At 44.1% G+C, this 13,765-nt stretch overlaps 1 protein-coding gene across 1 annotated transcript in view; it reads left to right on the top strand.

Annotated features, from left to right (window-relative positions):
- LOC117001014 (LIM domain containing preferred translocation partner in lipoma) overlaps nucleotides 1-13,765 on the top strand; it is a 326,262-nt gene that overhangs the window by 103,500 nt on the left and 208,997 nt on the right. The gene's annotated exons all lie outside the window — the stretch shown is intronic.

Genomic DNA, 13,765 nt, shown 5'->3' with positions numbered 1-13,765 from the left:
GCCATTTGCTAGGGTGAAGCCATCAGTGTTCTCTTCCTGAAGCAATAGAGAAGTACATCCATATACAGGATAGTGCAAAGTAAAAGAGAAGCTCATCTGTCTCCAAGATTGTGCTTTGGTCTCTTGCATAGGCCATGTCCTACCCTTGGATGGGAGCAGTGCTCAGCTGTTGATAACATGAGGAGGAATTGCATCTTAAGCCCAGGGCCCTTCTGCACAGGAAAACCATTGCAAAACAAAGCCAGGGTGTGAATTTGAAGTGCAATAGCTGTTCTGAGCGTACTTCTCATGTGGGCAGTCTCATTCTGCTCTGAGAGGGCCTTTGTGCAGTTCTGCTTCATCCAGTGCCAAAGGCACTCTGAGTGCAGAAAGAAGAATGCCCACACAGGGAGTGGATAGCTTTTCCAGGCTATTTCACCAAGCTGAAGAGTCCCAGGAGATGCCATGTTTTCTTGTCCCCATGAGTGTTGCAGAGCCTACCCTTCATTCAGGTCACTCTCCACTCAAGCTTTCACAGGAGAGCTTTGTGGTGGACGTGTGGTGAGCTGTGTCTTCTGGACCCTGCCAGGTGCAGCGTGCATCACTCATTTGCTTGACCTTTTGGGGCTGATCCCTGCGGACCTTGGTCTTGTCTGGGCATTCCTGGTGTTGCAGTTTGGCATTCTCCATCAGGGCCATCAGCTCTTGTGGTGTGTTCCAGGCTGCTGGAAAGAACTCCTGTGGTATCAAGCCTGTGTTCATGTGTTGTTCCTTTTCCTGTGAAATTGCCAAGCAAACCTGTGTTCTGGGTACGATCGTTATCTGAACACTGTTGAACAGGGTAAAAAAAAAGCCCATCTGTTCTACAAAGAGGCAGTGTAAAGAGCAGGCTCTGTGACTAAATAAATTCACATCTGTTTAGCAGAACCATCAAATGGCGAGCAGAGGGGCCTAATGTGAATCACATGTTGAAACCACAAGTATGAGTGAGATGAGCTGCAAAAGAGAGAGCCTGGAAGTGTTGATCCATTTGAGCAACTGTTGGTTTCTCTCCTTATTCTTTGCCTCTACCAGTTTCCTGAGCAAATGATGCAGAATCAAAAAATCAGGGATGTGCACATCTATGCATACTTATGTGTGTAAGCTTGTATTCATTGCATGATTAATTAACCTTCCTACATTATTTTGAGCCATTAGATCATAACTTCAATTGGAAGGGCTCTGGGTAGCAGGGGAGCTGCAGAGGAGGGACAGTGGAGGTGACATAAAGAGAGGAGGTGAAGCTGTTCCCTAGTGGAAGAACTTCCCCAAAAATGGTCCTGGGGTATCTTGTTTTAAAAAAGGAGTTGACTTGGAAGTGATTCCTTGTGATGATGTCTGCAGCAGTGTCATCTCAAGGAACCTGATGGAGCAATCTAGAAACTTCAAAGTGTAGGTTATGCCTTCACATGCTCAGGCAAATTTCGAAATAGGTATCCAGTACCTAACAGACTGCATCTTTCCATGGATCAATGAAATTTGTTGCTTAGGTTTTCCCCTTAGTGTTTTAAGCCCTGCAGAAACAAAGGGCAGCTCAAGTTTCTGTATTGGTTGCATTTGCAGTTTATTTTTCTTTTGTGCCAAGAACATATCAATACAATTTCAAAACGCTGTATTTTGTGACTTGAGGCAGCAGTTTCTAACTTAAAAACAAGAAGGCTGTGGGGACGTACACACAGCTCAGGTGCTTTAGTGAAGGTTATTTGACTGGTCTCCATAGCCCCTTAGTGTCCATGCAGAGGAGCGAGCATCTTGTCTCCCACAGGATCTCATGAAAAGAAACATGCAGTGATTTTAGTCTCAAATGTGGTTTCTTGATGCTGCCTTGCCTTTTGTCCTAGATATTTTGCAGCAAACGAGGCCAAATTTGCGGAAACAAAGAGTGGTGGAAAATAGGCTGTTAGACCTGATTTGCACAGATCCTGCTCTCCTGCAGCTCAGGCTGCTCTCTGTAGCTGACAGGGAGCTGTGTACAGCTCACCTGGGATGTGAGCTCTGCAGGAGCTGCTGGAGGTAATGAAGCACTTAAGGGCTGATGTGTTGAAGGTCCCCAAGGAATGATTAAGGTGTTGGCAGCTGTGTTACTTTGAAAGAGAAATATGTGCATTACACAGCAGAGGCATGCTGAAATGCCTTTCAGATGCTTGGTACTGTGTGGGAACATGCTTTGCCTCAGACCTGAGAGATAGTGGTAGCAACTATTGAAGGGCATTTGATAAATGGAGCTGTGTGTGCACTTACCAGCTGCAGGACCCAGCTGCCTGCCCTAGCACAGCTCAAAAGCAAGTGGTTGCCAGCAGTGGCTAAAATGCAGCAGCATATAGGTACCTTTGGATATAATAAAAGTTTGGTTCTTCCTTCCCTCTAAAAGTACCCTCTGCTCATGATTCATCTCTCCTCTTCCATCACCCCCTGCCAGTCTTTTCACAGAAAGTGAAGGTAAAAGAACATCAGAATATTTTCCTGGAGTCTGTCGGACTTGAGCTGTTCTGTGTCTAGGGAACTGATGTGGCCAGTCTAGTATGAAAAATCTTTTGTCACAACAGAACTTCCTACTGATTTCTGGAAAGGGGAACAAGTTATTAATTTGGATGGTCAAAAATGGAAGGTAGCAAAGCAATAGTGGTGGAGCAACTGAAATCAGCTTTTTAATAGGATGAGCTTGTTTAGCAAACTCACAAGGCCAGTGTGGCTGCACTGTGGTTTGCACCAGCTGGGGAATTATCTCCCAGAGCTTTGTGTATCACTGTTCTTGAAAAAATGGACACTGAGTTGAAAAGGAAGAGCAGCAGTTTCTTGGGCTGGTGCTTGGTGCTTTTATGAGTTTCAATGTAGAATTGAAAATCAAATTTCAAGCACTTGTCTTCTGTCACAAGTTTCTATTCAGAGCAGAACTAATGTCCTATGGATACTAAACCAGACCTTTATCTTCATGCACTCCACAGTGTCAGGATCAGCTTTGCCTTTGCTTGTAATATTCTTCTTCACCCATTTTCCTGTGCTTTAAGAACAGCCCCCCACCCCCACTCTGAACAGGTGTCTGCTTAATGAGCTATATGTCATGTTTATTCAAATAGCATAGGGATAGCTAACACCACTGTGTGACCTACCCTTCTATCCATGTGCCCATGGCATTGTGGAGCTCCTCCAACTTAGGCACATCTCAAAATATGCCTTATAGTCGTCTTTATTTCTTGACAAAAGAATGTGGAGCAGGCAGTGAACACCCAGTCAAATATGAGTCCAGTGTGTGCTGTGGTTGTCAATAAAGCAAACTGGATATAAGGCTGCTTCAGGAGGAGCCTGGACTGCAGACTGACATGAGTTATTGCTCACCTTTCTTCACTACTGCTGAGGCTGTTACCCAGTCTTGAGTCCACCAGTTGAAATGGGATGTTGAAGAGGTGGAGAGAGTCCAGAGAAGGATCAGCCAGGGGCTGAGAGCACATGGCCTACAAGATGAGGCTGAGAGAGCTTTGGCTTCTGTCTCTGATGGAAAGGAGGCAAAGGAGTGATCCAACGGCAGCCTGTGACTACTGCCAGGGGCCTTCTGAATGTGTCAGAGCCAAATGCTTCCATCCAGATGGCAAAATAAAGTGCCGTGAACATGTATAATGGATTGGGAGATTTAGCTGGAGAGTTGGAAAAGCATTTTCCTTGGGAAAGTAGGGTAACATTAGTACAAGTCATCAGGTAGCAAGAGATTCTCAAATTTTGAGATTTTTCAGGACAAAGCCACAGCAAGCCTTACCTAGAATTGGTGATAATTTAGTCTCCTGCTAAAAACAGAGCTTGGTAGCCTGCAGAGATCCTCTGTGTTTCCTGACAGTACTGCAGGCTTTCAGCTTCTTTAAGGAAGAAGTAATTTAAATCTTTATTTTTGCTTGGTGTTGCAGAAGGGAGACAAGAACACATTGGGGTGCTTGTGTGTTGATGATGTCAAGTCACCTGTTGTCACGAAACTCAAGAGAAATGTAGTCTTTTGTCTGACTGTTTATAACAAAGATTTTTATGTACTTCCTTTCTTACAGTTTTCTTACACTCAAATATCTTGCTTCCATTAGCAATCTCTCTGCAGCATCAATTGCCAGTCATCTGGCAGCAATCACTCTTCTGTGTTTTAAGATACAGGATTTTCCATAGGAAAAAGGCTATTTCCCCTGATTATTTGCAAAGTGCTATGAGCTGAGCTACCAAAACCAAGACACAGGCTGGTGCAATGCTCAGGAAGAAGTCATCAAGGGATTTGTCTTACTTGAAGCTGTGACTTCAGGATGGCTTGGGATCTGAGGGAAGAAAAGTTAAGTGGATCAGGTGGGAGGAAGAGAATTGGGGATTAAAGATTTTGATCCTGGACACAGTTCCTGCCCATTAATTGATTTAATTGCTTGATTTTTAGGCAGTACAGTGTCAAAGTCTGGACTCTACTGCCAGCTCCATAGTTGTCAAAAGAAGATTGTGGTGGTGGTGGATCCACATACACTTCCTTCCTGAGTGGGGTCTGTGCTGTGCCTGTGTCCTGAGCTGCAGCTCCTTTTCCATTCACAGAAATCCTCTTGATGGCTTGGGGTTCAGACTGCTGGTAGCAGATATGTGTTCTTCCAGGTGGGGCAGCATCTGACCCTTCCTGCAATCACAGCTGGGTTAGAAGAGGAGTGAAGTGCAGGGAACTCCATCATAACTACGAAACCCACCTACACCCAGCCAACCTTGCTGGGTAGGACCTCCAGCTCAGCACGGTTTCCTTGCTCACTCTGAGTTTCCCACTGAGCTCAGATCCCTGCTGTTTCTCCCCAGGCTGAGCCACACACACACTGCTCTGCAAAGCTAATACAATTATCTGTGTGTCAATATGCTGCCACGGTCCCATTTGGTCCCACTGGGGTCTTGTTGATATCTCACAGCTGAGCTGCATGTTAGTTCTGCACAATTCCTCCTTGTTTACAGCCAGCATCAGCATCCAAAGCACCTGAGTTTGTTCCAACAGCCTTGCCCTTGTTATTTCTTGTTGTCCTGTTTTCTATTCACTTAAGTGCGACCCCTGATATGCCTGATTTCAGTACATCTCCATCAGTTGAGACGTCCAGTCCCTTAATAATTTTATTTGATGGATAAGCTCTGTGTTGCTTGGCAGCCCCTTGCTGAAGTAGGAAGCCAAGTACTGAGCTGTGCTATAGACAAGACATTGAATACAAGCACAGAAAGAATAAAGGCAGCTTTTTTTGGCAGAGGGGTCTTGAAAATAAATTGTATGCAGGAAAATAGTATTTCTGTAAGGGAACTCATGATCTAGACTCCCAGAATAACCTTTCTGCATCATCCCCAGTTTTGCTGTCTCTTTTAATATATTTCCTCTCTTATTTTATATATGAATTTCTGAAATATCCATCTCAAACTTTTTCTTTGTGATACAACAACATCCTCACAAATGTGTATGTCAAGCTATCAGGGAAAGAGGCTATAACAATTGGAAGAAATCTGGCTGGCTCAGAGCTACCTCCTGGCTTAGGTTTTTAGGTTCAGGAATAAACTGTATTTGAGTAAGCCAGCAGGTCTACCTCCCCCATTAGAATTGGCTTGGGGTTTGTTGTGACCACAAGTACCTGAGGCCTTGGATTGATACTTTATGAAGTCTGATTATGTTTGGAGTAGCTGAGGATTGTCTCATGCCACAGAAGGCAAGAATCAGCTTGCTCTCTGGTGGAATTGCAATGCAGTCATTAGAGTTGTATTAGATTAGATAGATCTATCTATCTCCAGGGAGCCAGTATGATCTCTTTGTTTCAGTTCACATGGACAAGTCAAGTTCAATTTATTGGGATTTTAAAGCCTAGTTTGTCATCTGACACCAGGATGTGAAATGGCTGTAAAAGGAAGGTCTCATTCATCAGATTTTATGCATGTGTTTTGCAGCAGCAGCCAAATTCAAATAGCAAGCATCTAATCCCAAAACTCCTAATGCATTTATATTGGGAAAGAAAAGAAGTTTTAGAAGTTTCATGTTTAGTTTGCCCTTCTACCTTTTCCACTGCTGAAGCTGATACAAGAAAAATGAGCTAAGAGTGAAACCTAAGGGTGAGTTCTTGGTTGATATCAAAATTGTCCCAGAAGCAGGGTTTTGAAGAATGATTGTGACGTTGGGTTGATATCTGCTAAACTATTTTCATGATGACATTAACTTTTCCAAGCATCTTTGTACCAGAGACTGTTCTTTACCATCACATCTTTGCAGTCCCCACTACACACCTGCTGTCTTCCTTTTATGTCTCAGTCGTACTCAGTAAAAGTTGTAGTGACTTAAAAGTATGCAACAAAAGTCACATCCCAAACTGGCATGGATCTGATGAAAAATAAATGAGCTGTGGATGCAGCTAGTATAAAAAAGTTACTTTCCAAGTATTGGTTATTTACTTGAAAGAATGGGCACAAGTTCTGTTCATTTGCAAATTATTGCAACTAGAAAATAAGGAATATGATGTTGCATTGCCAGTAGGTGATATTGCTGGCCTATCTTAAGTGGAATACAACGTATTGCTTCAAACTGGAAGGACCTGTTGAGTCCTTGATAAATTAGAAGAAGATGCAATCACTAGCCATACAAAGTTCACCAAGAAAAAGTCCTGTATTCTGCACCTGGGATGGGGCAGCCCTGGATGTATGGTCAGACTGGGAATGAGAGGCTGGAGAGCAGTGCCATGGAAAAGGCCCTGGGGTTCTGCTTCATGGCAAGTTGAACATGAGCCAGCAGTGCCCTGGCAGCCAGGAGGGACATCCCTGTCCTGGGGGCATCAGGCACAGCCAGACAAGGGAGGGGATTGTCCTGCTCTGCTCTGGGCTGGGGTGACCTCATGCTGAATATCGTGGACAGTTTTGGGCACCACAATGTAAGAAAGATGTGAAACTATTAGAGAGCATCCAAAGGAGGGATGTGAATAGTGAAGGACCTTGAGGGGAGGCTGTGTGAGGAGCAGCTGAGGGCACTTGGTCTGTTCAGCCTGGAGGAGACTGAGGGGAGACCTGACTGCAGGTACAGCTTCCTCCTGGGGGGAAGAGGAGGGGCAGGCACTGATCTCTGCTCTGTGGTGACAGGGACAGGACCTGAGGGAATGGCCTGGAGTTGTGTCAGGAGAGTTTAGGTTGGGTATCAGGAAAAGGTTCTTCCCCCAGAGGGTGGTTGGGCACTGGAACAGCTCCCCAGGGCAGTGGGCACAGCACCAAGTTTGGCAGAGCTCAAGAAGGGTTTGGACAATGCTCTTGGGCACATGGTGTGATTCTTGGGGATGGTGCTAAGAAGGGCAAGGAGTTAGACTCAATGATCCTTGTGGGCCCTCCCAACTCAGCAGGTTTGTGATTCTGTGACACCCTTCTGAGTGCAGATGAAGTCACAGCTGGTAGTCTGAGGGTTTTGAGTCACAAAATAATTGATTTTGATCTGTCACGGGATCTCTGGAGGTCATCTGGGCCAACTGATTGCTTAAACTAGGGTGCACTTTGAATTTGAGTCAGGTCTTCTGGAGAATCCATAGAAGTTTGATTGAAGCTCTTAAAGCCAGAATGAAATACTACCAGACTATATTCTTCAAGGAATAATTCATCAGTGCTCTAACTAGATTTCTCTTTCCTTTAATTCCTCTGATTACATTAGTGACATCCCACAGCAGGAAACAGGTGAATGCTCTCAGTCCTGTTTAACTGAAGAAGTGACTTTGATTTCGTTTACTTATTTATTTATTTTACTTTGAGGGATTGGGATGAAGATACAAAACCTTGCCTTATCCAGGCAATCAAAATATGCTATGAATCTGAGAGGAAGAGGCCGAGTTAAACTTGTTCCAGCTGATACCTGCTGTGAAAGACTACAGCAAAGCATCAGGAAATGTGCATAAACCATGTAAAATGGATGCAAGCAAAGAAACCTGATTTTGTGGAAGTATTTGCCATGAGAACTTGGAGTCCACCTGCGTTGAGTTTGCCTAGGGTCAGGAAGGCAGTCACTGGAGGGTGATAGTGTTTTCCATTCCTCTTCAGCTCTCAAAGTCTCCTGGTGGCTCAGTTGACTTTTCTTAGATCTTCACTGCTCACTGATGGTCAAGGTCACACCAGCACCATGCAAAGGATTCCCAATTATCAGAGTTGTTCCTGGAGCTTTGTGATGAAGGTTGGGAGTCAATTTGCTGCTAGGTTTGAGGGAGGAGCTTTATCAGGCTGCTTAATATTGTAGGAGTTAAATTCAGAGAGCTGTTGTGCACATCAGCAATGATTAAGGGAGTTCTGAAGGACTCCCAGTTCCCCAAATCACATAATTTGCCATATGATATAAAATTGATGAGAATAAGTAGTACCATATGGGAAAGGCATCCCAGGAGAGGCTGTGCTGAGTTTGTAAGTACCTATGGCACTTCCTCTGTTTGGTTAGAGACTTCTAATGGGACCTGAATTTTGGCATTATACCCTCTTTTGAAGGCCACAAGAAGTAGAAGAGCATGACTAGAGATCATGTGCCATAAATGAGTGAATAAATTCATTTAACCTTCAGAGGGGAACAGTGCCAAGGAAAACAAGCAGCTCTGGGAGTTTGTAAAGAGCAAATCTCTCTGGTCAGCCTCAGTGACTGCATTTGACTAATTGGAAGACCGGAGGTGATGAGGACAAAGCAAAGAACTGTATTTTAGCAGGGCATTTGAGGTTTGCAATTTGGGAAATTTCAGGCAGAAAAATGAAGACAAATCAGCTTAGAGGAGAGACACCCAGACATGCAGGTTGCAGCTCTAACAGAAAGGGACAATGGATGGCATGATTTTTACATTGTGAAGGATGTCCCCTTCGTTTAGTTTTAGAGTTGTTCTTTAAAATTCATTTGGAAGGTGATGTAAAGTCAAAACTTTCTTCTTTAGGAGTTCTTTTACTTGGATGGAAGAGAAGAGATAGTGGGGAGGAAGCAGTTTGCTTTTTTGCATTTAGAGACAAACTTGAGTTATCAAGGGAAGGTGATGCTTGTATTGTGCATCAGAGAAAAGCCCCAACACAGCTTTCAGTTGCATCTACTGTCAACAAACAAGGTCCTAATTCCCTATACCTGGTCAATCTCTTGGCCTTAGGAGTGATGGATCACAGTGCATGGGTGATACTAAGACTGAACATCATAGACCTACACCAAGGCAGTGAATTTAGGAAGGCGTGGGATGGAAGACAGAGCAGACAGTCTTCAAGCACAGACGGTTGTTGCTCATTTTTTGTTCAATCCTGTTGCTACCCGCTACGAAGCATTAGCTTAATTAACTCAGGGACAAAATCTTCTGTCTTGGCGGAGTCCATCAACATCCAAGGAGTATTTGGTCCGTGTTACAAATATGAAAATGAAATGAAGATTTATATGGGTACAGTCTAATCACAGAAAAGCCAGCCTGCCTCAGAAATGAATGTACTAACAATTTCAAAAGTAGACAAATTGGTACTCTATCCTTCCTTTGCTTATCAGATGTAAGGATAAATTGACTTGAAACCCTCAGTTTTTTACCTTCGCTTCTCAAAGGTGAATGACATCCGGTAATTAAAAGCAAAAACAAGCTCTTATGCCCACACATTTGAAAAAAGAAAAAGGCAGTGAAGAAACCTTGTCAGGCTGTTATTACTGCATGGTATTATCTGCTATTGATATTCCTGGTCTGACATTTTTAGATAATGCGGTCTCAGCTTGGGATTCGTGGATTCCAGTTCCTCTGCTGTGGTGTATTCTTTCATGGTTAGAATTTTCTGAACTTACAGCATTAAGATTGTCCTAATGATAGAACCAGAGCACACTGTTTGCCTTATTTATGCAGCGTGATTTCACTCTTTGCCCTTAATGCTATTTATCATGGTTAGTCTGGTCTTATCCTCTGCCTCCAAAAGTAGGTGATGACTAATGCTTCCAAGGAAGGAAGGATAACAGAACCTCAGGCGTCCACAGCTGATTTCAGTCAGCTTTTTTTTGATATTATTCATAATTTTACCTCTTCTAAGTTACTATTCTTTAAAAATGGTCTTACGCTATCAGCCACCATTTCAAAAAAGGTAGCTGGAAAATTGAAGAGAGTTGAGAGTACACATACATGAAAGAGTCAAGAGAAACCTGCTCTTTACAGGGAGTTTAGTTGATACTTAACTGAAATGTTTTGGTTTGATTTAAGCAATGATCTGGCTGCATTCTGAAAGGATCTACATAAAGAAGAGAGGCAGGTCTGTAGTGCAGATGACAGGAGCATAACAAAATGCCATGGTTGGAAGTGGGTCTAGCTACATTTTAAGGCAGACATAAAGGATAAGCTGTAATTATGATGCTAATTTTTTATCCGAACAATTTACCTAATGCTGTGTTGGGTTCTCCAACACTTGCATTGTTTCAGTTGAGGCTGTGTGTGCTTTATAACAAATATTCTTTAGCTCAGCAGAAGCTTTGCAGAGCAGTAGTTGGGGATGGTTCAGGGTGAGTCAAGATGATCAATGAGAGGCTTTCAAAGCAGTGACCTAGAAAAGATTTAAGGGATTTTCTGGGGGGATGAGGCAGTGGATTTGGGAAGGGGGTGTTGCCAGAGTGATCAGTGAGTAAGGAGTCACAGAAAAGGCTTGCAGCAGTCAGATCAGGAACGGAGCAGTGAGTTACGGCGGACCAAGGAGGGTGGCAGGCTGACACGCAGAAGGCTTCAGCCAAGACACAGGGAGGTGTGGCAAGACAGGGAAGCAAGAGGTGGCTGTCCCTCTGGGAGGATTCCCAGGGACACGGGCTCTGCTGGCCGAGGTTTTTCCAGCCTTACTGTGTTAACTGTGGCTAGATCTGCCCAGGTTTGCCAGGAAGGGGCTCATCGAATGCAAACAGTGCCTGACAAATGACTTGCTTGGAGCAGAAATGGGGGGGCAGCTGTAGATTCAATCTGTAGGTCAACATTTCAGTGAAAAATAACTTTTAATGGAAGAAAATAGCTGAAAAGTGAAATGTTTTTGCTGGCTAGCTGGAGAAGCACTGCTGTTACCTATTGGGTGTTCCTGTCCAAGTGCAGGCACAATGACACTCAGGCAATTACATGTGTAAGACTAAGTTTAGAGTAAGGGAATTAGTTATAGGCCCAAGTCTTCCTGTGTTACTTTGATTACTTGCCCACATCACAAAATGTTCTGCTCCAAAGAAGCTTCTTATGGAAAACCAGGCACTATTTTAGGGAGTGAAGAGAGAGCAGTGATGGCTTTGTCTGAATTAGCCAGAGTGCTCCACCATGGAGAGTGGAGCCTGCTGAGAGGTGGGGGGCTGTGTTTGTCTGCAAGCCACTGTCCCTTACATTTTTTTCTTGCTTTTGGCCTTTTACCAGCTGAAAAAAATTGAGGGAAAATAATAGCAAACCCAGAAGTTTAGGTTCAGCTTTTAAAAAGAAATTAATTCATTTTCTTTTTCTGTGATCTTGCGGAGTAGTTAGGCTAAATTTAATTGAGGCTGGGGAACTGGGGCTGGAACAGATGAGGAAAAGGGAACTTGCTGAAAACACTGTCAGGGCACAGATAGCAAAAACGAGTGGCAGTAAATGCATAACAGAAAATGAGATGGGAAGAAAGAGGAAGAGAAAAGGCTAACGGGGAAACAATTAGGAAATACCACCATGGCCAAAACAAAGGCGTTAGAGGTTAGCTGAGAGGGAGTGTGTGCCAACTTACAGTCAGCAGCTGAGTTACTGCACTGTGGTCTCCCTGCTCCCAGGCTGTCCATAGGAGCAGTCTGCTTTTTAAGCTCATTCATTGAAATTCTCTCATTGTGTTCAGCCATCCTCAGTGCTATGCAGCCTAGCTACTGAAGCAGGCATTCTTGGTTTGTGCATCACACAACCCATCCCTGTCATCAGCCTAGCAGACCATGAGAGTTCAGTGGGACCAAGACATGCTGCCTAGGTCGATTAAGGAACATTCCAGAACAGGAATGGTAATAATCTAGTCGGTACTGGCATTTTTTTTCCTTATCTTTGAATCAGTATGGAGGTAATGTCCAGGGTCTGAGGGTGCTTCACTACAGCAGGAGGCTCTTTCATATGAGGTGTCAAGCCAGAGGCTGAAAACCTGTCAGAATTAAACTCCAGGATGCTTTTAGCAATGGGTAAGGTACAGTCATCTTTAGATGTAATAACTCTTCAGAGTGCAGGCTCTGTTTAGCTCTTAAGGCTGACTGCCCTCATTGCTTTCTGCTCTTAAGACCTAGATAGTTGCCTGAATTTTATTGCTGCTTTTACAGTTTTGAAGGATGTAGGAGGAGGAGACAGCAGTGAATCTTGCTACTGGAGTAACAGTCATTTTCCAGGTCCGTAGGGGCTGGTGTTGGTAATGGGAAGTGCTAGGCAGTGGGACCGTGGTTCATGTGCCCTCAGCCCCCAACTGTTGTGTCTGGTTTCCTCTCCTGCCTTGTGGGGAGGACCTGCCTTTCACTTCTTGCTTTCAGAATGATACTCTGCACTCTCACTATGGATTGGACAGCAGACCTGTGAGGGAGGAAAGTCCTGTCCTTGCAGCTCAGCCTTGGATGCATCTCTGGGCTGCTCCTGCCATCCTCCTGTTTCATTCCTGCCATCCTGCCTCATTTCCAGCCAGCTCCAGTGTCTTCCTTTCACTGGCACTGGATTCCTAGTACAGCAGGCTCACTTCCCAGTGGTAGGAACTGTGAAACCACTGCACATCAAGCAGTCAGACTGCATGGCCAGGAAGAGACTGAAGTGTGGGGACTGATGTTTGGCACTTGCCAGTTCCTCTCTCACACAAGGAGTGATGCAGGTGGAAGATGAACAAAAATTGTCTACCTCCTGGTGTTGGGTCAGACCTTGGGGCTTAAAGCAGAAATGACTCCTCAAGTGGGAGACTGTTTCCTGAAGTAAATTTACTGGTTGGAATAAGGACACCTGTATATCCATCAGTTTTAAGTCATTGCTCTTAGCTGAGGTCCTGATCCTGCACTACCGTGTGGAGACCTTGATCCTATCTCTTGCCCTGATCCTTTTTCCATGATGAAATCAAATCTTTCCTGATTTGGGTCACAGGTGTCTGTTGGTTTTGGTAGCCTTAAGGGATTCTGACACTAAAGCTTCATGGGCAGAAGCGACAGGGTGCTCAAGAGCTGCAGAATTAGGATTGACTTTTGTCTGTGTGGGATCTTCATTTCTCCATCAAATCTTAAATCCAGCTCCATAGGACCATCTGATGGTACAGTAGTACTGTCATGGTTACCCAGCAAGTGTGGTTTGTGTGTGGTGAAAAGCACTTGTTCATCAGAATTAACAGGATTTTTATGGGCAACATTTTCAGCAGCATCTGAACCCAGTTCTCAAAAGTGATGTAGGCTTTTAAGAGGCCAAAGCCAAGATTTTCATAAATAAGTAATGATTTGGACTGCCTCTGTTTTTTGTTACACAAGTCTAAAAGGAGCCTGGTTGTCAGGGGTTGTGAGATTCTGGCATTTATTCAAAATTGACATGCTTTTAAAATGTCTTAAGCTGGGCATTCAGAAATGGAGGCATCAAGAATGATTAGCTACTTTTGAAATCTGTTTTCTTAAAAGTCTGAATGAAAATCACTGGGGCATGGGGTCCTAAATGACATGTGAAAAAGTGCTAAAAGTGTATTTTGGAAGCGTGTGTGCCTATCTGTGACTAGACTTGTCCCCAGAGCACCTGCACTGTGGTACATTAATGTACTCAAAAAGGCCCAACAGGGAAAGGCAAATATATCACTACTGTGCTGA

This window comes from Catharus ustulatus, chromosome 10 (genome assembly GCF_009819885.2).
Source record: "Catharus ustulatus isolate bCatUst1 chromosome 10, bCatUst1.pri.v2, whole genome shotgun sequence".
NCBI lineage: Eukaryota > Metazoa > Chordata > Aves > Passeriformes > Turdidae > Catharus > Catharus ustulatus.
Note: the sequence above shows the minus strand (reverse complement) of the source record. Positions and strands in the feature narration are given on the sequence as shown.